The sequence below is a fragment of the Chrysochloris asiatica genome, unplaced genomic scaffold, assembly GCF_000296735.1.
Source record: "Chrysochloris asiatica unplaced genomic scaffold, ChrAsi1.0 scaffold00065, whole genome shotgun sequence".
Lineage (NCBI taxonomy): Eukaryota > Metazoa > Chordata > Mammalia > Afrosoricida > Chrysochloridae > Chrysochloris > Chrysochloris asiatica.
In genome coordinates this window covers 13,636,462-13,661,848 of record NW_006408583.1, presented here as the reverse complement: position 1 = coordinate 13,661,848, position 25,387 = coordinate 13,636,462, and positions in this window count along the sequence as shown.

Here is a 25,387-nt window from a genome sequence, read left to right as displayed (position 1 = left end):
TGTAATAATCCAGAGACTGCGAGTCCATTGTAATAATCCAGAGACTGCGAGTCCATTGTAATAATCCAGAGACTGCGAGTCCATTGTAATAATCCTGGTGATTACTGTGGTTTTGTTCGTTGGTCATATAAAATGGACGCCGTAAAGTAAAATGAATGACACCATCTGATTCCATGGCCCAGATAGCTTCCTTCCACAGAGATCCACTATATTGTTGTTTAGTGGCCTGGAGTCTGTTCCGAATCATAGCCACCCTGTATAGGGTTTCCCAACAGCAGCTGGTGGGTTTGAACCACTGACCTTGCAGTTAGCAGTCCAGTGCTTATTTGATAGCGCCATACCAAGACTCCAACCTTCAGTGTATAACTAGCACTAAACATTTCAAAGAAAATGCTTCAACCTATTTTTGTCATTGGAAGTCCTTTGAAAGGAAACAAGGGGATATCAGAAAAGGTATTTGCCAGGGTTTTATCCTTTCACCATACTTATTCAATATGTATGCTGAACAAATAATTCAGGAAGCTGGATTACATGATAAGGAATGTGGCATCGTGACTGGAGGAAGACTTACTAACAACCCCTCATCTATAGATGACATAACTTTGCTTGCTGGAGGTGAGGAGGACTTAAGGCAATTGCTAATGAAGATCAAAGAAGACAGTTTCAGTATGTTAAAGTATTGAAGAGCTAAATTGTCACTTTCGGGACTAAGAGGCGCCTGACCTACACCATAGTATTTTCAGTCAACCCATATGTATGTGAAAGTAGGACATGAATAAGGAAGGCCGGGGAAGAATTGATGCATTTGAATTATGGTGTTGGCAAAGAGGGTACCATGAACTGCCAGAAGAACAAACAAATCTGCATAGGAAGAAGGACAGCCAGGGTAACCCCTTGGGAGCAAGGATGGAAAAACTTCTAAAGAGCGTTCTGGCTATAATTCTCCCACCACAGATTTATTGGTTCTTCTGGCAGTCCATGGTATGTCTAATATTTTTCATCAACACCATAATTTAAAGGCATCAGTTCTTCTGTCTTCATTGTGCATTGTCCAGCTTTTGCTTGCAGATGATGTGATTGAAAATACCACGGATTGGGTCAGGTATGGCTTTGTCTTTTGCAGCACACTTGTCTAATGCAATATGCTGTTTTATTTCTTGAAAGCTCTTTCCATGGATGCTGATTGTGGATTCAAGTAAAATGAAATCCTTGACAAATTCCAACTTTTTCCCATTGGTTAGGATGCTGCTTATTATCCCAAATGTGAGGATTCTTTGCTTTCTTTGTTGAAGTATAATCCATATTAAAAGCTATAGTCTTTGATCGACAACCATAAATGCTTCAAGTCCTCTTCAGTTTCAACAGGTAAGATTGAGTAATCTGCATACACAGGTTGTTTGTAAGTTTTCCTCTAATCCTGATGCTGCATTCTTTTTCATATAGTCCAGCTTCTTGAATGGTTTTCTCAGCATACAGATTGATAAGTATGGTTTCTGAAAGGAAACAACCCTGATACACCTTTCCTAATTTTAAACCACACACTATCGCGTTGTTCTGTTTGAATGATTGCCTCATAGTCTTTGTACAGGTTCTTCATGAGCACAATTAAGTATATTGGGATATCCATTCTTCATAATGCTATCAGTGGTACATTATGATCCACATAGTCAAATTTCTTTACATATTCAATAAAGCACAAGTAAGCATTTTTCTGTAATTCTCTGCTTTCCACCAAAATCCAGCTGACGTCAGCAATAGTATCTTTCATTCCAACTCTTGTAATGACTAGCGCTTGAATTTCTCGCAGTTCCCTGCTGATGTAATATTACAAGCATTTTTTAATTATCTTTAGCAAAATTGTATGCATGTTTGCTACTAATTATATTGCTCAATAACATATACATTCTGTTGGATCACCTTCCTTTGAAATGGGCACAAATATGGATCTTTTCCAGTCAGTTGGCCAGGTAGCTGTCTTTCAAATTGCTTGGCATAAATGAAGGAGTACCTCTAGCACTGCTTTAGTTTGTTGAAACATTTCTATTTATAGTTCATCTATTCATTGAGCCTTGTTTTTTGGCAATGCCTTCAGTGCAATTTAGACTTTGTCCTTCAATATCATAGGTTCTTGATCATATGCTATCTCTTGAAATGTTTGTTGTTTTCATTGTTGTTGTTGTTGTTAAATGCTGTCAAGTCAGTTCCAACTCATAGGGTTTCCAAGGAGCTGCTGATGGGTTTGAACCACTGACCTTGTGGTTAGCAATCCAGTACTTATCCTGCAGCACCAACCCAGGGCTGGTACAGTTGCTCATCTTCTTTTGATGTTTCCTGCATCATTCAATAGTTTGCCTATTTTTGTTGTTTTTAAGTGCCGTCAGGTCAGTTACAACTCACAGGGCTTCTGAGGAGTTGGTGGGTTTGAACCTGCAACATCAAGATTCCATCTTGCTCATAGAGTCCTTTAATACTGCAACTCAAGACTTGAATATATCAGTTCTTTCAGCTTGGGAAATGCTGAGCATCTTCTTCCCTTTTGGTTTTCAGACTATAGGTCTTTTTGCACATTGCATTATAATACTTTACTTTGTCTTCTGGAGCTAACCATTGACATTTTCTGTTCAGATCTTTTACGTCATCATTTCTTTCTTTCTTTCTCTCCTTCTTTCTTTCTTTTCATCATCATTTCTTTTAGTTGATATAGCTTCAATATATTCAAGAGAAAGTTTCAGAGTCTCTTCTGACATCCATTTTGGTATTTTCTTTCTTTCCTATCTTTGCTTTCTTCATGCATTTTGTCCTTAAAGCCATTCCACAACTCCTCTGGTCTTTGATCATTAGTGTTCATTGAGTCAAATCTATTCTTGAGATGGTCTCTAAGTTTAGGTGAGATACAAGTAAGGTCACATTTTGTCTCTCATGGACTTCTTTTCATTTCTTTCAGCTTCAGCCTGAACTTGCATATGAGCAATTGATAGTCTGTTCCATATTTGCTCCTGGCCTTGTTTTGACCATAAACATTGTCAGTCTGGTTCCTGTGTATTCCATATGGTGAGGTCCACATGTGTAGCCACCATTTATTTTGTTGAAAAGAAGGTATTTGCAATGAATAAGTCACTGGTCTTTCAAAATTCTATCGCATGAGGCCCAGCATCATTTCTATCACCAAGGCCATTTTTCCAACTACCAATCCTTCCTCTTTCACATTCCCATCACCAACGCATCTTGATTTCATGCTTGGTTAATTTCAGCCTGGAGAAGTTAATAGAATTCTTTAATTTCTTCATCATTGCCTCTAGTGACTGGTGTGTAAATTTAAGTAATAGTGATATTAACTACTCTTTCTTCTTCTTGTTGTTGTTAAGTGCCATGGAGTCAGTTTTGACTCATAGCAACCCTGTATGGGGTTTCTGAGACTTTAAATCTCTTGCAGGAGCAGAAAGCCTCATCTCCTACAGTCTTCCTTGTAGTTGAATGAATATTATTTTACTGTCATATACAACTTCCTCTTCAATTTTCCATTCCCTGCATAGTAAACCATATGATTATCTGATTCAAAATGGTTGATACCCATCCATTTTAATGCCTAAGTGAACAATCTTTATGCATTGCCTTTTAGTTCTGATGACTTCCAATGCTCCTAGATTTACATTTCATGCATTCCATTTTCCACTTAGTAATGTATGTTTTCAGCTGTTTCTTCTCATTTTGAGTTGTGTCTCATCAACAAATGAAGGTCCTGAAAGTTTTACTCCATCTCTCTTGTAAGGGCCAACACCACTTTGAGGAGGCAGCTCTTCCCCATTAGTATTTTGAGTGCCTTCTAACCTGAAAGGCCCATCTTCTGGTGCATGTTGTTAAGTGATGTGGAGGCATTTCTGACTCATAGTGATCCTGTCAAGGGTTTCCAAGGAGCAGCTGGTGGGTTTGAACCACCAACTCTGTGGTACACTGTCTAGTGCTGATCCTACAGCAACATACCAGAAGTCCACATTGCAAATAATATTCACTGCTATTCATAAGTTTTCAGTGGCTAACCAATCAAAAGTTGTTTGCCTCGCTTTCTTCTTGGTCTGTCTTAATCTGTAAACTCTGCAGCAACCTGTCCACCATTGGTGACCCTGCTGGTATTTAAAATCCTGATGGCATAGCTTCCAGCCTCACAGCAATATGTAAGCCATCACAATATGACAAACTGACAGAGGAGTAGTGGCCTACAGAAATGCTCACCCTTAATTACACAAAATCTAAAACAATCTAAATATCAATCAATTAAAGTATCTTTAACAATACAAATGGTATATCTATTCTATGAAATTGTATGCAACAATTAACATGAATAAAGTAGGTTTTTATTTGCTGCTCTTAAGTGATCTTAAAGATATTTGGCAATGCGTTTTTTAAAAGCAAGTTGCAGGATACACAAGTACAGCGTATTTATTTTCTTAATTTCTACAAATGTACAGGAAGATATCTGGAAAGATATACTCTAAAGAAACAGGAAGTGAGAGGTAGAAATATATACTTTTTAAGTAGTCTTCATACTCTGAACTTTTTGAAACCCAAGAATGTGTTTGTGGATTTTTTTTTCTAACTTAAAACTTCTTGAAAGTACAAACAAGTATCGGAAATATATGAATAGCATAAAGTTTTTTTGTTGTTGTTTTTTGTTTTTAAAGCACTTATCTGCACAGCCACCATCTTGATCCTGCCTCTTGTCTCCTTGGCAGAGCACAGACGCTATTACACAGTAATTGATGAAGCAAAATCATGATCATCTCTTGCCTCTAGTTCTCTCTCACTGGTAAAAATCTCATTTGTAATCCTCTGTAATTTACTTATAAAAGATGTCAATAATAACAAAACTTCATGTCTATAAAATGATTTTACAAAGTACTATCTCACCCAGTAAGGAGCTCTGGTAACGTAGTGGTTATGAATCGGGCTGCGAACCACAGGGTCAGCAGTTTGAAATCACCAGCTGCTCCGCAGGAGAAAGATGAGGCGTTCTGCTCCCATAAAGATTAACAGCCTCAGAAACCCTGTACAGGGTCGCTATGAGTCGGAACCGACTCCACGGCACATAACAACAACAACATCTCACCCAATATTGTGCTAGTTCAGGAAAACTAAGTAGGTATTATTCCCATTTTCCTGATAAAGACATAGGATTAAGAGGATAATCTAAAATCACAGCTCTAGTTGTGTCTTGGAGTCCTGATGTGGTGCAGTAGGATAAGCACTGGACTGCTAACCACAAGGTCAGTGTTTCAAACCCACCAATTGCTCCTCAGAAATTCTATACAAAGTTGTTATAAGTCGGAACTGACTTGATGGCACTTAACAATAACATTGGTGTCTTGAATCTTAGCTCCTTGGCTCTAATTATGTTTCCTATTAAACAACACCAAATTGAAGCTCACTGAACCAAAACACCTTAGTTAGTAGACTTGTATATGTTACATATGTCAATCTTGTATCCATCCAAAGGAATACAGCAATGGAAGAGTGCAAAATCGCCATCATATAACTTTACTACATGTCACATTGTCCCAAAGCAGGAAGCTAGCGAAAGAGGGACTCGAGTTGAACAGAATCCAAGAACTTCAGTAACTTTCCCAGTACCACATGATCTAGAACCCAGCTTTCCTAAACTTAACCCAATGATTCTGCCATCAATCCACTCGCACCTTTTTTTTTTTACATTCCTGCCACATAGTTAATCTTCATATTTTCTACTTAAGGCATTGCAGATGCAGAATGCATGGCATATGAAGTCTCAGCTTCTTGGCATTTCCATCTGCCTTCAAACTATGATTGATGTTCTTGAATTTCAGCATGATGGCATAAGTACAGTCTAGGTCTGGAAAGCAATCAACCTCTGGTGGTGCAACCAGTTAGCAGTATTAACTAAAAAGTTGGAATTTAGAGTCTTCCCAGAGTACTCCAGAGGAAGAGGATGACAATCCACTTGCAAAAATCCCCTGTTGAAAACCTGATAGAGCATAGAGCTACTGAGATACGTATGCGGTCCCCAGGAGTTGGAATCACCTCCGTGGCAACTGGTAGTGGTATTGAGCTTGGAAAAAATCAATTTGAGTAAATTTATTTTTCATAAGAAGGAATGGAAGCCTAAGAAGGCAAAGTAATTTTTCCACATTTGCTTGTGTGATGTCAGAGCTTCATATTGCTGGTCTCCCCTCATTCCCCTGTCCTGTCTCCCAGATTTGCAGATTTTACCCACATATGGGAAACTCCCCCAAAGAACTGAGAATGGATGATGCTAAACCAAAAAATATAAAGAAAGGAAAATTCAAGTTTGAAAAAGTGATAAAATGATAAACATATGAGGTGAAATTGAAGTTTGTAAATCCAGTCTCAGAATTTAAATTTTATTATTGGGATAATCCATTTATTTGAGACTGAATCAGTTATGAGACTTGGATTTCTGATTTCTTTTCTGTTTTTCACTTCTTCTAAAAAAAAAAATTTCACTCATTTTCAGCCAATAAACATATGAAGAAATGTTCACACTCATTGGCCATTAAAGAAATGCAAATCAAAGCAACAATGAGCTATCATCTCACACCAGCATTAATACCAAAGTTCAAAAAAACAGAAAATAACAAATGCAGGTGAGGGTGTGGAGACGCTGGGACCCTCTACATTGCTTGTGGGACTGCAAAATTCTTTAGTCCCTGTGGAAAACATCATGATACTTCCTCAGAAAGTTGGATATAGAAATACATTTTGACCCAGAAATCCCTCTACTTGGAATATATCTACAAGAAATAAGAGTCAGGACATGAGTATATATGTGCACATGGATGTGAATTGCAACATTATTCACAATAGTCAAAATATGAAGCCAGCCTAAACATCCATCAAAGGAAAAATTAATAATCAAACTTTTCTACATATGCACAGTGGAATACTATGCAAGGGTGAAAAGTAACAATTAATCTGTGAAAGACCTTATAATATGGATGACCCTGGAGGGAGGATATTATGCTGAGTGAAATTAGTCAATCACAAAAAATGAATAAATATTTCATGAGACCACTATTGTAAACTCAAGAAGTTTTCGTGCTAAAATTTTTTAATGGCTACCAAGAGTGGAATGAAAGGGAGGGTAATTTACTGGCTAGAGGGTAGACACATGTTAACTCGAGTGATGGGAAGAGCAATATACAAGAAAAAGGAGGTATGAAGAAGACAGGTGAAGACAGGGAGGTATACAAAGGTTAAACAGGATAGAAGTAAATAGTGTTATATACTCAACCTTGGAACAAGTGTTCGATGGTTACAGAAACACAGGCTGAATGAGTATGGGAGGAAAAGTGAGAGTATACCTACAAATATATAAGGGTTTGAAAGGATATTTGTACATGGGTATTTACTTTTGCTGCAAACACAACTCTGAACGTAGTGGAACATGTGGTTGTTGTTAAGTGCCATCGAGTCAGTTCTGATCCATAGTGAACCTGTATAGGTTTCCAAGGAGAAGCTGGTGAGCTTGAACCACCAACCTTGCAGCTCAAATGACTTTGCAGTCTGACACATTAGCCCACAATGCCACATATAGGAGGCAAAATGATGGAAACTTAGACATCATCAAACTTCTTAAGGCAATAAGTTTCTGGGTCTAGGGGCTCAGTATCATAGTCTCAGTGGATACTATGGTCAGTTGACATAACCTAGTCCACAAAGACTATGTTCTACATGCTACTTTGGTGAATAGCATCTGGGATCTTAACAGCTCCTGGACGGCCATCTAAGATACAACTGTAGGTCTCTCATGTGTGGAAGAAAGAGGAGTGATGAGAATTGAAAACGCGTGAAATCAATTAGTCCAATAGACTAATGAAACATGTGCACATCTGTCTCCATGACTCTGAAACCAGAAAAACTAGATGGTGTCCAGCTACCACTGCCAACTGCTCTGAATGGAATACTTTAGAAAGTCTCAGATAGAGTGACAGGAAATGCAGAACAAAACTCAAAATTCTAAAACGACCAACAGGCTGACTGGTCAGAAAGAGACTGGAGGAACCTGAAACTATTGTCCTTGATCACCCTTCAGATTTGGAAAGAAACTCACCCCTGTGACCCACTTTTCAGCCAAGCAGTAGATAGTATATAGCAGGGACAACAGCACTAGAAAGGTCTGCTCACCATGGTTCGGTCAATCATTCCAAATCAAAAGGACAGCCTTTGCTTAAGGACGAAGCTGAGAAGGGAAAGGAAGATGGGTGGAATGGAAATAGGAATCACAAGGAAGAAATGGGAGAACTGTTGTCTCATGGAGAGATTGCCATCACTGAGCTGAAATACAGCGTATGGCTTGTTGAATGTAAAAGTCATGATCTTGTCTGTAAATCTTCACTCAGTTCACAATAAAAAGGTTTTTTTTGTTTTTTGTTTTGTTTTTTTTTTTAAAAAAAAAAGAGCTAGTGTGCATGTGGGCAACTCCTTTGGACGTTATTCTGTGGTGGTGAGAGGAGAATTTAAGAGTTTTCTGGGAGAAGAAAGAGCTGAGATGGGGAATTTTGTTATTGTTGTCTTTGAGTGTGATCCAACTTATGGCAACTTCAGGTGCAACAGAACAAAACATTGCCTGCTATTGTGCCACATTCACATTCATTGGAATGCTTGATCTATTCTTCTGCCACGGTATATTTTGAGTGCTTTCCAGCCTAAAGATTTGGCATCTTGCACTGCGTTCGTTATACGCTATTCTGTTGTGATCTATAGGGTTTTCATTGGTTACTTTTCAGAAGTGGCTTTCCAAGTCTTTCTTTCTGGTCTGTCTTATTCTGAAGTTCAGCTGAAACTTGTCCACCAGGAGTGGTTTTGCTGATATCTCAAATACCTATGGCCTATCTTTCAACATCATAGAAACATGGAGACCACCACCATATGACAAACTGACAGATGGTGGGGTGGGGGCGGTGCTTCATCAGGATGGGAGATACTAAAAAAAAAAAAGATGTCAGAATTATTGTTCCTAAAATCTGGGGTATGATGTCTTTCATTAATTTTGAAAATTTCTCAGATTAAAAAATTAATAAAAAAAACATGTTTCTAGGGTTTTAGTTCATACATGCACACCATGCACTGGTTTATTGCAAACAAAATGTAATAAACAGGTCTCTTGATCAGTGAATGGCGTCAGATCAGTTCTCTTAGTAATCCAGCTGTCTTCGTCTCATCTGGGTGCCTTCACAAAATAGGGTCCAATCAAAACAATGCCTTCCTAAGTGTCTACTGGGCTGTCAAATTCAAGGCAGAAAGGTCACCATTGAACACTTGTTTTCCCCCCATACATATTTCCCATGTAACATTTGTTTATGTTTTTATCCCCCATATCAGTCCTTTGTTCATGTGTTTTAAATCTAGATGCTTTTTAATTTAAAAAACAAGATGAAAACAGTGCTCAAGTTATTAAAGCCATATCTGACTTCTTTATTTGGATTATTGTGTTCTTCATTCTAGAATTTCCTGTGTCCAATAAGTTGAGTATATAAATCAAATATTGGTCTGTTTTTATTGTCTATTTTCACTTATGGTTCCCATTTATTGACTCTGGTTCTCTGCCATATCTGGTTACTTTTGTTTGAATGTCAAAAATTATGTATTAAAAACAATAAAGGATCTGGATGTAGCTTTAACTTCTGTCATGTAGCTGGTATAGGGCATGTCATCCTAATCCAAGAAAAAGGAGTTTGTTTGAAGACTAGATTCAGTCTTTTGAAGGCTTAGCTTATTTTCAATTTGAGCTTACTCATAGGTAGAAGACCTTCATGAGTCCCACCTGAAAGCTCATAATACTGATAACTTGACAGAGTCTGAACTTGAATTTTTATCTCCCCAGAACCAAAGGCTACTGAAATCTCTGTTTGTCCCCTTGGCACTTGTGTTTCCTGAGGAGTGTAACACCTCTCTTTCTGTTTTTCTTCCTAGTTGTGGATTTCAAGCTTTGTCTCCAAAGCTCTGAAAGACTGCTTGCTGAAGTGCAGTGGATAGCAAGTTAAAATCACTTATGTATAAGAATCCAAAGAAAACCATGTCTGACTTTCTGAGAAGGAATACTCATTGTGGTTGATTGGATCATTTTAAAGTCACAGTCCCTAATTCTTTTTCTTAGGACTTTTGATGATAAACTTTTTTCAGTTTCTTTACAATAGACTCAAGATGTATTTTAAATTTAGAATTTTCTGGGCACAGAACTCTAGTCTACATATTTTCTTTTCTTAACCCACAAGTACTTAAATTCATCCTTCCTAGTTACTTTTCACCAATCATTCATTGTTACCATGGCTTTCAACTAGTAAGTGCAAATGATTCATGTCTTCCCCTTTATTTTTCATTTAACACAGCTAAACATAGACCTGACATTACATTTTTAATGTATCTTGCTCTTGTATGTATTTATGATCACTCTTTTGTTGTATCTGTTAAAAATATATCAGACAATTTATAAGAAACCCTTGTGAAGTATCTTTCTGTATATTTCTTGGCAACAACCTGTGATTCTCTACTTATTTCAATATTAAAATAAAAAATACGTTTTCCAAAAATTATTAAAAGAAACTTAATCTGTAAGAATTGTCAAAATATAAATGCTTTTTTATCATTATAGATAGCATTTTAGTCTATTCATCTGGATAATATTCATTTTACAACATTTAAGGTATTTTTCATACAGACATGGGGACAAAGCAATTTCTCTTAACTGTATAAGAAAGTGAAATTATGTCAAAGGGGTAAGCAGGCTATCCCTAAATATAGCTTCTAAGGAAAGGGGGCTTATAAGACCTACTGAATTCACAGATTGGTTGTTTACAAGTGTGCCAATTGAACTGGAATAAAGGTTGTTGTTGTTATTGCTAAGTGTAGACAAGTCTGTTCTGACTCATAGTGACCCTGTATAGGTTCCCTAGAAGCAACTGATGGATTTGAATCACCAACCTTTAATTATCAATTCAGTGCTCATCCTACAGCATTTCCAGCTGTTCCACGGAAGAAGGATGAAGCTTTCTGCTCCAGCAAAGATTTACAGCCTCAGAAACCCTATAAAGGGTTGCTATGAGTCAAAACTGACTCCACAGCACACCACCACCACCAATGGGTTTTTTTGTTTTTTGTTTTTTGTTTTTTTTAATAGGACTCCTGGTGCTGCGCTGTAGCATCAGCACTGGACTACTAACCACAAGGATAGTGGTTCAAACCCACCAGCCACTCCTTGGAAATCCCTGAGTCAGAACTGACTCAACAGCACTTACAACAACAAATGGTTTTAAAGACTTCAAACCACCAGAGTACTAGAACAGCATGGCTCCAGTTACATAGAGCCTCATCTTCCGCATCTTTCTTCCCCTCCACCTGGCTTCAGTCACCTGTTCATAATGCACTCAGCCTTTCACTCCCAGTGCATGGCAGTGCGTGTCATGACTGTTCTGCTTCTGCCATGAGTGCTGGTGGGGCTGGCCCAGCGTGGGGAGCTCACGTTCATGACTCCAGGCAGCTGGCTGAGAGATTGTTTATAATCAGGAGGCAGCCACATCAACAAGGTTGTGGCAACCAGGGCTGCCACAGACAGTTGTGCGCCCAGCACCCACACACCTCATCCCCACAGCCACCTCTGCTGCCCTGCCCTATGCCTGGATGCATGCAAACATCAGATCTGGCTGCTGGCTCAGCCTCCACCTGACTTAGCCACACACATGGCGAGGTCGAACAGTGGATACAGAGCTCAGCTTTGTACCATAGGCTCCAAAGAGGCTTTAATATGATATGCGTTATGAGGATTTAAACATGAAGTACTCGGATTGTCTGTCTATAATATGTCTTTTGCACAATGTCCAACTCATACAACGTCCTATTTCACAGAACATATCATGATTATAACTGGCACATACCTGTAATTTATGATTACCCATTAGAGAAAAGTTAGAGAAACCTAGTGTACTCTCCTGAATTTATGGTATCAACTGAGAAGGGATATCTTGTGACTATGGGAAGTTATAGTAGTTAGAGGCTGAAGGAGGTAGGGGACAAATGGTATTATTACGCATTATGTTTTCCCTTGTAAATTAATTCCAGATGTTTCTATTCGATTCCATGAGTGCTGAGGAAACAAGACATTGGTGCTCGAGAGACCACAGAGACTATGTAATGGAACCTTCTCTTTCACAGAGAAGGAAACTGAGGCCTAGAAAGACTAGGTGCCTATACAGGTTATACTTAGGTAAGTACAGATTGGGGTCTAGAATCCAGGTTTCCTCTTGTCGGATTCAGCACTATTCCAACTATTGCAAGCCCATGATGTTCACAATCAGGAAGCACACAAATAATTTTGAGATAAATAATGGCTGATAAGCACTATGTAGATGTGTGAATAACAGAAATGATAGAACTGAAAGTGTGGGGGTGCATTAGTAGGATAACTAGAAAATGTCTAAGATTTCTGATCAAAGTACAACCATAAATATACTGATAACATTTTAATTTGGTTGTATTCGCTAATACAAACTACACCACTTGACTGTCAATTTGTCATACTGTGGTGGTTTGCATGTTACTGTGATTCTGAAAGCTATGCCACCAGTGTTTTAAATACCAGCAGAGTCAGCCATGGTGGACAAGTTTCAGCTGAGCTTCAAGACTAAAATAGACTCGGAAGAAGAAAAGACAGACTACTTCTGAGTATTTAGTCACTGAAAACCTTTTGAATTGCAATGGAACACTGTCAGCATCAGATTATTGACTATTTAAACATGATGAAGAGCACCAGAATTTTGTGACCTATAGTGTCAAAGAATGAGCTCCTCAGGTTGGAAGGCACTCAAAATACGACTGGGGAAGAGCTGTCTCCTCAAAGTAGAGTTGACCGTGATAATACAAATGGAGTAAAGCTTTTTAGGGTGTTCATTTACTGATGGAGTACAACTCAGAATGAAAAGAAACAGCTGTAAGCTTCCATTAAAAATCAGAACATAGAATACATGAAGTATGAATCTAGGACAATTGGAAGTTGTCAAAAATTAAATGGAATGCACAGACATCAATGGCCTAGGCATTAGTGAACAGCAACAGACTGGTATTAGCCATTTTGAAACTGACAATCACATGGATTATGATGCCAGGAATGACAGACTGAAGAGAAATAGCATTGCAGACATCCTTCAAAAAGAACATTGCAAGATCTAGCTTGAAGTACAATGCTGTCTATGATAGGATAATATCCATGTGCCTCCAAGGAAGACCATGGAGTCCTGGTGTGGCGCTGTGGGTTAATACGCTGGGCTACAAGGTCAGTTTGAACAGCAAACTCAGAAGTTCAACCTCATCAGCCGCTCTTCAGAAACCTTATACAGGGTCGCTATGAGTTGGAACTGATTCAAAGGCACTGAGCAACAACAATCATATAAGGAAGAACTGTTACTACTATGATGATTCAAATTTATGCATCAACCACTAAAGTCAGTAATAATGAAATTGAATAATTCTACCAATTTCTTCAGTGTGAAATTGATCAAACATGCAATCAAGATGCATTGATAATCACTGGCTATTGGAATGAAAAGTTGGAAACAAAGAGGAAGAATCAGTGGTTAGAAAATATGGCCTTAATGAAAGAAACAATGCTGGAGATTGCATGATAGAACTTTGCAAGACCAATGGTTTCTTCATTTCAAATACCTTTTTTAAACAACATAAAAGATGACTATATACATGGACCTTACCTGATGGAATACACAGAAATCAAATTGACTACATAGGTGGAAAGAGACGGTGGAAAAGCTCCATATCATCAGCCAAACAAGGCCAAGGGCAGACTGTGGAACAGCCCATCAATTGCTCATATGCAAGTTCAGGCTGAAGCTGAAAAAATTTAAAACAAGTCCACAGGAGCCAAAATATGAAATTGAACATGTCCCACCTGAATTTAGAGATTATCTAAAGGACAGATTTGATGAATTAAACCCAGAAGAGTCAAAGACCAATAACACCATACAAGAAGAAAGAAAAAGGTCATTATGATGACAAAAAAGCAGAAAATGAGCAAAGTGGATGTCAGAAGAGACTCTGAAACTTGCATAGAGATACTAAAGCAAATGAAAGAAATGAAGAAGTAAAAGAGCTGAAAAGAAAATTTCAAAGGGCAACTCAAACATACAAAGCCAAATATTATAATAAACTGAAAAACATAGAGCTAGAAAACCAAAAAGGGAGAACACAGCATTTATCAAGCTAAAAGAACTGCAAAAAAAATTCAAGTCTCGACTTGAAATATTAAAGGATTCTATGGGCAAAATATTGAATGATGCAGAAAGCATCAAAAAAAGATGGAAGGAATACACAGTCACTGTACCAAAAAGAAATGGTTGATACTCAATCATTTCAAGAGGTAGTATATGATCAAGAGCCAATGACACTGAAGGAAGAAGTCCAAGTTGTATGGAAGGCATTGTCAGTGAACAAGGCTCTGGGGATTGATGAAACACAAATTGAAATATTTCAATAAATTGAGGCAGAACTGGAGGTACTCACTCATCTATGCCAAGAAATTTGGAAGACAGTAATCTGGCCAACTGACCTGAAGAGAGATACATATATGTGACCATTCCAAAAAGAGATGACCCAACGGAATGCAAAAATCATCGGACAGTATCATTAATATCTCATGCAATTAAAATTGTGCTGCAGATAATTTTGCTAAAAATCAAATGACTGCAGCAGTACATTGACAGGGAGCTGCCAGAGGTTCAGGCTGAATTTAGACAGGGACATGTAATGACGTATATCACTGCTGATGTCAGATGGTTCTTGGCTCAAAGTAGACAATACCAGAAAGATGTTTACATGTGATTTGTTGACTACACAAAGGCTTTTGATTGTGTGGATCATGACAAGCTATGTACAACATTGCAGGTAATGAGTATTCTGGAATATTTAATTGTGTTCATGAGGAACCTGTACATAGACCAAGAAGCAGTTGTTCGAACAGAAAAAGCAAACACTGAATGGTTTAAAATTTAAAAAGATATGCACCAGGGCTGTATTCTATCACTAAAATTATTCAATCTGTATGCTAAGCAAGTAATCCAAGAAGCTGGATTATATGAAGAAGAACATGGTTTCAGGATTGGCAGAAGACAGCCTGTGACATGCAAACGATGCAACCTTGCTTGCTGAAAGTGAAGAAGCCTTAAAATACTTACTGATTAAGATCAAAGACCACAGCTTTAGGTCTGGGATATATTTCAACTTAAAGAAAACAAAAATCCTCACCACTGGACCAATAAATAACATCCACATAAGTGAAGAAAAGATTGAAATTGTCAAAGACTTCATTTTGCTCAGATAAATCATGAGCACACATGGAAGAAACAGTCAAGAAATCAAATGCTGCAGTGCATTAAGCAAATCTGCTGCACAAGACCTCCTAAAAGAGTTCAAGAGTAAATATGCCAGCTTGATGACTAAGGTGTGCCTGACCTAAACCATGCTATTTTCAGTAGTCTTATATGCATGTGAAAGTTGGACAATGAATAAGGAAGACCATAGAATAATTGATGTGTTTGAGTTATGGTGTTGGAGAAGAATATTAAAAGTACCATGGACTGCCAGAAGAACAAACAAATCTGTATTGGAACAAGTACAGCCAGAATGTTCCTTATAGCATTTTAATGCTTGCTTAGAAACCAGGATGTCCAGACTTCATCTCTTATGCTTCTGACATATTACCAGGAGGGACCAGTCTCTGGAGAAGGACATCATGCTTGGTAAAATGGAGGATCAGTAAAATAGAAGAAGACTCCCACAACAAGATGAATTAGCACAGTCTCAGCAGCAATGGGCTCAAGCATAGCAATGATTGTGTGCACAACTGGACAGTATTTCATTTTGTTGTGCGTAAGGTCACTATGGGTCAGTACTGACTCAACAGCACCTAAAAACAACAACACAAACCAGATTATATGAAGAAGAACATGGAATCAGGATTGGAGGAAATCTCATTAACAACCTGCGATGAGACATCTTGCTGGACGTGAAGAAGACTTCAAATATTTACTGATGAAGATCAAAGACTACAGTCTTCAGTATGGATTGCACCTCGACATAAAGAAAACAAAAATACTGACAAGTGTACCAATAAATAATATCATGATAAGTGGAGGAAAGACTGATGTTGTCAAAGACTTAATTTTGCTTTGATCCAAAATCAACATGCATGGAAACAGCTATCAAGAAATCAAAAGACATATTGTATTAGCCAAATCTGTTGCACAAGATCTCTTTAAAGTGTTCAAGAGCAAAAATGTCAGCTTGAGGGCTTGCAGAATGTGCCCTTTGGAGATGTAATTTATTATATATGCCTGAGTGAGTTTTTTTGTTTGTGTGTTTTTTTAAAAAAGCTAAAGTGGATAGAGAGAAATACTTTTAACTGATGGTATATGGAGGGGATTGTAATCAATGTAATGAAACAAGATAAATGAATTGTTGAATGTGAAACTGATGATATGCCCTGTAAACTTTCACTCAATCCACAATAAAAACCTTAAATTAAAAAAAAGATATAATATAGTGTAATTCAAGGTATCATTGTCTTACATTAAAGTTTCCCCTTGAATAAATTGATATTACTCAAAAAAAAATAGATTTGATAAATTGAACACTAATGACTGAAGTCCAGACAAGTTGTGAGATGGCATCAAGGATATCATGTATGGTAAAAGGTCATGAAGAGAAAGAAAATTTTGTAATGAATGTGACTACTAGTCAAGAAATTTTTCTGAAATGTACAGTAGCTAGAAAGAATGGAAGACATGATCAAGTAAAAGAGCTAATCTGAAGATTTCAAAATGCAACTCAGGAAGACAAAATAAAGCATTGTGATAACATGGGCCAAGTCCCAAGGTCAGAAAACCAAAAGGCAAGAGCATGCTGGGTATTTCTCTAAAAGAACTGAAGAATAATTTAAGCCTCACATTGTAATATTAAAGTATCCTATGGACAAAATTGGGATCACATTTTTGGGCTCCGTAGGATAAGCACTGGACTGCAAACCACAAATTCGGCAGTTCGAGCCCACCAGATCCTCCACGGGAGAAAGATGAGGCTTCCTATTACTGCAAAGATTTAAAAAGCTTTGAAAACCCTATAAGAGTCAGAACCAACTCATGACACTTAACAACAACATGGGCAAAACAGTGAATAACACAGGAAGTATCTAAAGAAGATGGAAGGAATACAGTCACTGGATCACAAAGAACTGGTTGATATTTAACCACTTCAAGAGGCAAAATATGACCAAGAGCCAATGGTAATAAAGAAAGAAGTTCACGATGAATTGAAAGCATTGGCAAAAAAACAAGGCTCTAGCAATTGACAGAACATCAATGGAGATATTTCAAAAATAGATGCAATGCTGGAAGCATTCTCTAGCCTATGTCAAGAAATGTGGAAGATAGCTTCCTGGCCAATCAACTGAAAAAGATCTATATGTGTGCCCATTCCAAAGAAAGGTAACCCAACAGAATGTGGAAATTATTGACTGGTATCATGAATACCATAAGCAAGTAAAATTTTAATGAAGCTAATTCAAAATATTTGCAGTAGTACATGGACAGAGAAAAGCCAGAAATTCAGAAGAGGACATGGAACAAGGAACATCATTGCTTAGTGTAGACGGATCTTGGCTCAAAGCAGAGGCTACTAGAAAGGTGTCTGCCTGTGTTTTATATACAAAGGCATTCAGTTGTGTATACCATGACAAATTATGGCTAGCATTGTTAAAATAGAAATTCAAGAACCAGTGGTATTGAAGGAAGAACTCTGAGATGACTTGAAAACAATGAAGGAAAACAAAGGTCCCAGAATTGATGATATACCAATTGAGATGTTTCATAAAATGGATCAAGAATAGGCATTGAGACAGAACAAGGGGATGCTTCTTGGTTCAAAATCAGGAAAACTGTGTGTCAGTGTTGTATTGTTTTACCATACTTATTCAATCTGTATGCTGAGCAAATAATCCAAGAAGCTGGACTAGATAAAAATAATGTAGTATCAGGATTGGGGGAAGACTCATTAACAACCTTTGATAGGAAGATAAAGCACTTGCTTGCTGAAAGTAAAGAAGTGTTGAAGCACTTACTGATGAGGATCAAAGATTAGAGCTTTCAGGATGGATTTCACTTCAACATAAAGGGAACAAAATCCTTATTTATAAACATCGTGATAAACAGAGAAAAGATGGGAGTTGGAGTTGGTGAGGATTTCATGTTACTTGGATCCACAATCAACACCCATGGAAGAAGTAGTCACGAAATTGAAAGACAAATATACTGCAAAAGATCTCTTTCAAATTTTCAAAACTGAAGATATAACTTTGAGGACTAATGCACACCTGACCCAAATCATGGCATTTTCAATTACCTCATAGGCATGGGAAAGTTGGACAATGAATAAAAAAGACCAAAGAATTGGTGCATTTAAATCATGGCATTGGTAAAGAATATTGAATAGGCCATGGATTTCCAGAAGAACAAATAAATCTGTCTTTGAAGAAGTACAACCAGAATGCTCATTAGAAGCGAAGATGGTGAGAGGATTTGTCTCACATGCTTTGGACATGTTGTTAGGAGGTACCAGTCCCTTGAGAAGGATATTATGCTTGGTGAAGTAGAGGGTCAGTGAGAAACAGGAAGACCTGTAGCAAGAGGAATTGATACAGTGGCTGCAACAATGGATTCAAACAGAGCGATGATTGTGAAGATGATGCAAGATTGGGCAGCATTGACTTCTGCTTTGCATGGGGTCATTATGAGTCAGAACAGACACCTAACAACAACATGTAGACTTGTTGTTGTTGTCAGGTGCCATCAAGTCGGAACTGACTCATAGCGACCCCATGCACAGCAGAATGAAACAATGTCCGATCCTGGGCCAACCCTACCACCGCTGCCACACTTGACGCCATCATGATGCCACCTGGCTGATTCGTCTCATTGGGGGTCTTCCTCTTTTTCTCTGACCCTCCACCTTACCCAGCATGACATCCTTCTCCAGTGACTGTTCTCTCCTGACAATATGTCCAAAGTAGGAGAGACGAAGCTTAGCCATCCTGGCCTCCAAGGAGCACTCTGGCTGCACTTCTTCCAAAACAGATCTATTGGTTCTTTTGGCAGTCCATGGCACTTTCAGTATTCTCCTCCAACACCACAACTCAAAGGCATCAATTCTTCTACGTGTAGACTATAATCTACTAATTCTTAAAATCAAAGAAAAGGATCATATGTTAGCATTTAGGATGCTTTTTGTTTTTTACAAAATGGAATATTTTATGTTACAACATTCTTTTCTTCACTTTTGATTTTGTAGAATGATCGTTTATAGGATTATTTATAGAAAAACATTAAACGCAAAGTATCATCAATTTTTCTTAAGGTCTCTCTTAATCCTTTGACATTTCAGCATTGTCTTCAAACATACCTACTATGAGGGGCCTACAACAAATTCATGGAGAAATTCCTTTGACCTTTTTACTTCATTTTTCCATGAACATTTCAAAATTCTGTGGTGCCTTGAATTGACTTGATAAGGCTTTTCTATCCAAAGTCTTCTTAATTTCCACCAAATGATTGGGGTTTTGTCAAGTGCTATAGAGTCAATTCTGACTCATAGCAACCCTGTATATTGTTTTCTAGGATCAGCTGGTAGGTTTCAACCACCAACCTTATAGTTAGCAGCTCAGTTCTTATCTTATAGTAACACATCAGGACTCCAATATGATTGGGTGGGACCACACAAATAGAGTTCATAGGACACTAACACAGGGATTGGTTAGTTTAGCCATCCTAGTAGGTTTAAAAGGAATCGTCTCTGAAGCAGAAACAGGCAATCGCAGGACCATCAAGAAAGAAGAGCATGTGGGGAGTGTGAGATCTCTCTCTGGAAAAGCGGTGACAGTATGAAGAGATAGAGCAGCTCTGGGCTTCCTGGCTAATGGAACGTGTAAAGCTGAGTGCCTATGGATAGGAGATGGCCCTTTGGACTTTTACAAACCAGCCAAAGGAGCTTAACAACATTTGCTAAGCAGGGCAGAGGCCAAGGGGCCAGAAGATGGAAAGGCCAAAGACAAGAGTGAGGCATGCCTAGAGTATGGCAGAGAAGAGGCATTCCTGTCTGGAGATTTGCTGCATCCTGAGTTGTCTCTGATGCTGAATTGTACCCTGTTCACCTCCCTATCAAGCCCCATGATTTGAGTATTGTCTATAAATTCTGTATGACCATTGTGATGGATTCTGAAACCCAGGTATGAAGCAGAGTGCTGGGGCAGGCATGGCTGGTGTCAGACTAAGGTCAAGAAGGTTGAAGGGCTAAACCGTGTCTGACCTCCAACACAGAGGTTTTAGGCTGACAGTTCTTAGGCTGATTTTGATTTTGGTTCTCCTTCCCACTGTGAAGCCAGAGGAAATCAGATGGCCTCCATGCCGGTGGGGGGGTTTGCAAGTCCCTTGGGGTATTTCCCTCCTTGTTGATTTTCTTACTTCAAACATTAAGTAATCTAAAACTGCTTGATGTTCAAATGTTGCAATTAGAGTCATTTGTCAACATCATTTTCATGAACTCCCATATCATTTGCAAGGTTTTTTATGTCACTTTGCAATCCATTTGTATTGCAGTTTGCATTTTACTGCTGCCTGCTGTAAGAAGTTGATTAATCAAGAATTCAGGATGAAATCTGCTGGTATTACATGGGGGTAATGTTTGAATGGAGTTTAGTTGACATGTGCTGAGTTTTGTGAATGCTTTTGTGATATACCTTTCACTTTCCTAGTCAACTTTTAAGTCCAAAGAACTTATGGATAAATTCTTAGATAAAGATGATTTTGTTTATACACACATACACAAAGTCACTGCAGCTATTTATTTATTTATTTTTATCAAATTTTAGTAGGAAAAATGTTTTTTTTCTTGTTCCTGTCCTCAAACACAAGCAAACAAACAACTATTGCCACTGAATCCATTCCAACTCATGGCAACTCCTGTGTTACAGAATAGAACGTTTCCATAGAGTTTTCTTGACTATGATCTTTATGAGAGCAGGTCACTGAGCTTTTCTTCCATGGTGCCAGTGGGTGGGTTTGAATTGCCAGCCTTTAGACTAGTTGTTAACTGCCGTTGAGTCGGTTCGGACTCATATTGACCCTGTTTAGTAGCTCTGAGATATTGAAAACTTACTATAGACAAGTTGATGTTAGCTCATTGAATGTGAGCACATGACATTGGGCCCAGAGCTTGGAGCGGCTGGTGAACTTGAATGGCTGACCCTGTGGTTCAGACGGACTTTGAAGTTCAGCACATTAACACACAGCACCACACCAGGACTCCCTTTAGACTAGTAATCAAGTGCAAACCTTTTGTGCCCCCAGAGATCCTATTCCTATCCTTAGGTCCCTTTATTTTTCATCTTATTTGGCAGGTGTGAATTTTCTTCTCAATGACCCTGTCAGTTTTAGTGTCTCATATTAAATCATTCATTCCTGAAATCAGAGTGAATAACCAATCATAAAATTCTCTGTCTCTCCCACACAACTACCTTGGTTTCCTCAATGCTGTTTCTATTTGCTAGTTGAAAAATCCACATCATCTTGGATATTCCAAAGTCGTAGTTCTTCCAGAGTGAAAGTGTTCTAGTTTTCTTTGCAAAACTTCCCTTTCTTCATGCTGCTGTGGTATATGGAGTTGTAGAAACCTCTCTGGATTTAGTGGGAAAAGTCTACTTTCAAGCTGCCGACTGCCAGGAAGACACCCCCATTACTCAGAATTCCAATCCCCCCATGCTTGCTTCCTGACTCCCTCTATCAGATATCCCCCGGAAGCAGCTGGAGTCAACCTCTCTCTGCTTACAGACTTGCTGAGGATTTCCTTTTTAACTCTTTCATGTCTATGTATGTGTGGTTAGCTCTGGGCCAAATGTCATGTGCTTACATTCAATGAAACAACATCATCTTGTCTATACTAAGTTTTCAATATCTCAGAGCTACTAATATCAATCAGGAAAGGGACATCGAATAGTTAGTTCTATTTTGGATGACTTCTTCATCAGAAAAGTACATATACACACATGTCATGTCCAGGATGGCATGGCAGGCATATTTTTGTTGATTTACTATTTCCATTGTTAGAGCATATTCAGTTATGTTGATTGCAGAGTACAATGTTCCCAGTACATGAAGAACTAATGGATATATTTAGGAATCCCTTTCAGGAATATATATATCAGTATATTGAGTCCTGCTGTGGTGCTGTGGGTTAATGCATCAGACTGCAAAGTCATTTGAACTGCAAGGTCAGTGGTTCAAGCTCACCAGCTATTCCTTGGAAACCCTGTACAACATCGCTATGGGTTAGAATCGACTCAATGGCCCTTAACAACAACATTCAAATTTTAGTCCTATCACTTGAGATCTGTGTTAACAAGAAAAGTTACTTTGAACCTCAATTATTGTATTTCTAAAGGAGCTCTGGTAGCGTAGTGGTTACGAATCGGGCTGCGAACCACAAGGTCAGCAGTTTGAAACTACCAGCTGCTCCGCAGGAGAAAGATGAGTCTTTCTGCTCCCGTAAAGATTTACAGCCTCGGAAACCCTGTACAGGGTCGCTATGAGTTGGAACCGTCTCCACGGCACATAACAACAACAACAAGTGGTGTAACAATGCTTTCCTTAAAGGTGGTCCAGGAGGATCAGAGAGCACTTATCATGAATTCAAGCAAGTAATTGTTGTTTACTGCCATTCATTCGGTTCTGACTCACAGTGACCCTGTATAGTGTTTCTGAGGAGCAGCTGGTGAGTTTGAACTACTGACCCTGAGGCTCACAATCCAGCGCTGATTCCACAGTTACTGATAATTGGTAACTCGTCTGAAAACCAACTTTCTTATATTTTACCAAGCAAATCTATAAAGATCACAATAAGCTATATGTTACTTAAGTATTAACTGAGATCATGTCTGTAAAATGTTTAGCACAGTAATGGCATAGGTCTCAACACATGTTTTCAAAGTTTAATTGAACCCTTGTTCTCTGCTACCTCGGACTCTGGTAGCATCTAGAAAAAAAGGCGTGTTACGGAGAATTTTCTTCAGACACAAGTTTGCACATTTCTTCAATGAGAATAAAACTGGTAAGCTAAATTTCCCCCAGTCCAATTTACCCTCTGCCACCAGTTTCCAAATCAAGGAGCTCTACTGCCCCCTCCCCTTGGCTAAACAAAGCCTCAGAGACTCCGCCTGTCAGATGCCATTCACTAGCATGTCACTCAAGGCAGCAAAGCAGACTGGAGAGACTGTGAGTTTAAGAATCCCTTGGACCTGGACTTGAATGTTAATCCAGCCACTAAGTAACAGGTGATCCCTAGCATGGGTCTAAATTTCTCTAAGACTCAATCCCCCATCAGTAGAAAAGGAGTTGGTGTTGTCGAGTTGATTCAAACTCATGCAACCCCATGTGTACACAGTAGATCTGTTCCATGGAATTTCAAGGCTGTGTGTGACCTTCCTGAAGCTGATCATCAAGCCTTTCTTTCAAGGTGTCTCTGGGTGGATTTGAACCAACCCTTCAGCTAGTAGTCCAGCACTTCACTGTTTGCCTCATCTAGGGACTCTAGAAAAGGGCTAAGAACCCTTACTTTAGAACAGTTTGTTTAGGGATTGAAAACTACACTGTTGCTGTTAAGTGTCATTCACTCAGTTCTGACTCATAGTGACCCTGTCTAGGGTTTCCAAGGAACAGTTGGTGGGTTTGGATCAGCAACCTGGGGTTAGTAATCCAGTGCTGATCCTACAACGCCATACCAGGACTAAAATTTTAATGACCTCAAAAGCAAAGTGCCTAGTACACAGTACTCAATAAATTTTAAATGTTTCCTTCTTGTTCAGTCTTCCTTCCATACATCCCACATACCATCAAACTGGGGACTGCCCTGAAACACCCTTGTGATCTTTCCTTGCTGTAGCTCACATGTGCATTCACCCTGGTGGTCAGCCCCCCATCTCTAACTATCCAATTATAGCCCTTCCTCAGAGCTCAAGTTCATCATCATCTCATTTCATCAGAAATACTCACTGCCTCTCAGATTTCCCTGAAGCGTGCTCTATGGCCTGTGTGCTACCCTTCATACTGTATTTATAACCAGCTCTCTAAGTCCAGTCTTCCCCAAAGTGTCAACTCCCTATGAGCTCAGTGTCCATGTGCTCCTTCCATAGGACCTCAAGGGCCTGCCACAACTCAACTGCTGAAAAAATATTTGTTGGATGACTGGATCAATAACAAATTATGTGTTCAAAGAAACAAGAAATTTCCATGCATGATTATTATCAAGTAAAACATTTCAGATAATCCACAGTTTCTCTGCCTTCCATTTTACATTGAATGCATAAATGAAGGGATATATATGAGTTTTCTAGTTTTAAACAAAGAAACCCTATTTCCTAATAAAATATTGTGGGCTTAAAATTGAAACTTGAGTTTCCATAATCCACGAATGTGAGAAGGTGTCTCAGTCTCTGCTCCAGGTACAGTTGGATTTAAGAAAGACTGGAGGGTAGTCATGTAGGAACATCTCCCCAGTAACTACCGAGTGGGGACCCTCTCCAGAGGTCTGAAGCAACAGTAGCTCCTTGTACCTTGGACCTCTTGGGGCTCAGGCTTCCCACTCCCTGATTTAGGCCTATGGGCAAATACTTAAAAGAGATTAGCATCTCACCTTAAGAGGCCTATGACAACCAGCTAACAAATAACCCAATGAATCTTCATTCAGCACCCAACACCCCCCTCCCACTTGAAAAAAATGTGAAAACAGAAAAAGGATTTCCCCCACAAGAATTCCTGTTTGATATACTACCTTGACCGGCACCTAACAGTTCAAATCATGAAAATAAGCATCTTTTATGGCGACTGAGAAAATTCATAGTTTATCATATTTTGCTGGCTGGAGAGGAAGAAAAGACTTGGCTAGGTTCCTGGGGGAAAGATAGCCTGTCATATTTGTAGAGATTTATTTATGAAAAAACACTAAGGTTGATGCTTTTGTGCAAAATGCTCTCCTGCTCAGAGCACCATCCGTGCAAAGCCAATTGTAGGGGCTTTCAGCACTGCCCAGAGCAAACGTTCAAAGAGGAGACCAATCAAGGTGGTATGGGGAGGGGGCAAAAAGAAGACACTCACTTGATTCTCATCATTTAAATCTCCTGATTATTTGAACTTCTGCAAAATAATGCTGCATATTTGAAAGTAATACATCTGTTCCTCTCCCTCCCCACCCCCATGTGGTTTTCTAATCCCGAGGTAATTACGTTTTGACAAAAATT